Source organism: Mustela erminea, chromosome 6 (genome assembly GCF_009829155.1).
Source record: "Mustela erminea isolate mMusErm1 chromosome 6, mMusErm1.Pri, whole genome shotgun sequence".
Lineage (NCBI taxonomy): Eukaryota > Metazoa > Chordata > Mammalia > Carnivora > Mustelidae > Mustela > Mustela erminea.
The window spans coordinates 113,503,278-113,506,374 of NC_045619.1; positions in this window are offsets into that span (position 1 = coordinate 113,503,278).

The window sequence follows — 3,097 nt, forward strand, 5'->3', positions numbered from 1 at the left end:
AGAAGGAGCTCATTGTCACACTGGGGTGCTCTCTGTGAGAGCAACATGGAAACTTCCCTGGCACCGTCCTTCCCCAGCTAGATGTTAAGAAAAATAATAATGCTACCTGGCACGGAGGGAGAACATGATGTTTATTCACAATGACAAAGGACTCAGCCCGTGGTCCACAATCTTTCTAAATCACTATTTTATAGATGAGCTAACAGTGACCCTAACCGGGCCCAGAGTCTGACACAGCAGGGCTGGAGTCTTACCCGTGGGCCTGTCCTCCTGGCAATGTGTGCATTTAGGAGGCTAATCAGATCCTACAGCTGAAAAGCCAGAAGCTACTGGTTGAGCCTTCACCTACCCCTTCCGACGGTGGTTTGGCTATGTGAAGAAGTCAGTTACCAGATGTCTTTCTAGAAAGAGCGTTCGTGTCGGGAGGTTAAGATTCAGAAAAGGGTGAATAGTGAAGAAGGACCAGAGCAGTAAGATCAGTGAGGACGGGCTTCATCGTTGGGCAAAGACACTTACTGGCTTTTTAACTCCACAAAGCAAGGTCTGCAGCCAGAGGTGGGTGGTGCCCTAAGATTCCCCAGGAATTTCCCAGGGAAAATAGACTGCACGGACCTGGTCAATCACAAATACAGGTGAATCAGAGTGTAGACGACTTGGCTTTCACTAGGGCCCAGGAGTGAAGGAGGAAGGGTAACTGCCTATTTAGTTCAAAACCAAACCGGTCTCAGCATCATGAGCCCCACTGTAGACCTTGTTTAGACCCCAATCAGAATCCACTTCAGCGCTGCCTTTGATTCTTTTAGCTAGAATTCCCCCAGGTTGCCTCCGGCAAATAACCTCCCCTCATCCAGTCTGTCCTATGTACATAGCAAAGAGCATTCGATGTCGAACTGACAAACAGCAGAGCATCTTAAAAACCCACACAATGTGTACATCCACAAGCGCTGCATTGGGGCTGATGGTCCATTACATAGAATTCTACTTGGGTTTCCATGTTGAAGCCTTGGGGATATTTACCAGCAAATATTTCTCTATTCCGAATCTTTCAGGCATATCAGAATTTCCTGATTTTGCAAGAAAAGGATTTGTTACGCTCCTCGATTCATCTGATCATTAGATAAACCCTCTCTCTTCTTTCTATCTTACTCCAAAGTGGCCCCAATCCCCACTTTCACCCTGATCTGTTTTTAAGGCAGAGACTATTAACCTAAGAGAGTCACATTTGAAATGCATCTGTAATGGATGAAAGAAGCATTCAGAAGTATAAATTTTCTAAATAAAAGTGTCAGGCTCCTAGTAAAAGAAGATGGATTTATTTTTCTTTTGTATCTCTGCAGCATAATTTGTGTCCACCATTACAAGTCTTGTGCAGAATACCGAGATTCAGGGTTTTCTCCTAGCAGAAAACATTAGCCTAATTCCTCCACTTAAAATGATTTAACTTCCCAGCAGATGTCCTAAGCAGGCTCAGGGTATGTTTAGAGGCTCTCAGCAAATTAGCTATAGTCATGTCCTGGGATGAGAAGACCCTTTGAATGCCTACAGCAGATTATTTAAGAGAAGAAGAGGAGCAGACCAGCCCTAGAATAATAATTGTGAAAACCCTCTCCAAGCATCTAGAATGCAGCAAATTCTTGATAGAAAGAGTGGCTTTATTATTTCACAGTTGCAGATATGCTAAAAGTCACACCGTGTCTCTAAAAACAAGGGCATGCAATGAATGGCTGGATAAATGGACTTTGACCACGAGGTGTATGCTAATGCTATCCGCCAGACTTTGTTCAAGAGAGATTCCGGCTACCTTATTCCAATTCAGTCCTGGGCCCTGATGCCCTGGGCCTTCACCAGGCCAGAAGCAATGTGTATTCTCCCGTGTTAGATTCTAAGTTGCCAATGGGTGACTCTACTATGTAATCAACAAACTATTGCAGGAAGCCAAGCCTACCTATAAATTAAGTTTAGTGCTATAATCAAATAAAACTTACAGTGGCACTCTAGGGTACATATTTCATTATTGCCTATCACAGTAATTAAGAATAAAATTGGTGAGTTTATGCAAATGAATTTGATTAGTATTACTTTTACGCAATTGTAACAGTAAAAATTAGGTTTGGCTGTCTGTGACAGAGAATCCCATATAACAAAGGTATAAAAAATAATTGACATATATTTCTCCTGCACATAAGAGGATTCTGGCTGGAAAATAGAGTCCCCCACCCCCACTCAGAAACCACCCTGAAGGTTCCTGCAGGGGTGAGGTAGTGGCTGCAAAGCCTGTGGAATCAATCATCATCCTTTAGAGAAGACTTCGAACCCAGGGTGGGACCCACTGTTGGGTGACCAACTGTTCTTGGTGTGTTGGGACTGTCCTCTTTCATCACTGAAAAACCCCCTTCCTGGGAAGCCCTCAGCCTGGAGTGTTTGTCCAGGACTAGCCAGTGTCTTTCTGCAGGGCACGGACGAAGAAGAATCCGCAGGGTGCCTTCATGGGAGTTGCATGAGCCCTTTGGGAGGGCACCCTTGATTCTGGCCTGGGCTGGGCCAGGGGAATAGCTTTTGTCAACCCAGCCAGGCTCTGCCTCTTGTCCTGCCCTCCCCTGTCCCCTTTTCCCTATTCACAAACACTTATTAGACACTCATTCTAAAGTCTGACATTGGGGTTCACCTCATACTGCACCCTGTTCCTGATGAACTTGGGGCACCAGGAATGGCATAGGCCACGTGTGAGCACAGGTTTATCTTCCTCTTCCTTCCATGGGAATTTAGGTCATCATTAACTGAAGAGAAAAAGGCTATATGGACTCCTTCTGAAAAAATAGAAGGCAAACCCCCAAATCCTCAACTACTATGGTATTTGAAGAATATTGTGGGCAAATATGAAAGGATTTAGAAAGATTTTCACAATGCACTACTAAGTGAAAAAAATGAGTTTATAGAACAATAGGAACAGTATAATCCTACCCTATGGAAATAGTTGCATCATATTTATTTACTTAATATAGTGACAGAAAAAAGCTGGGAAAATATGAACCGAAATATTAGTGGTTACTACCTCTGTGCAGCAGGTGTGGGGGAGATGCAGCTGTGAGAGAAAGGA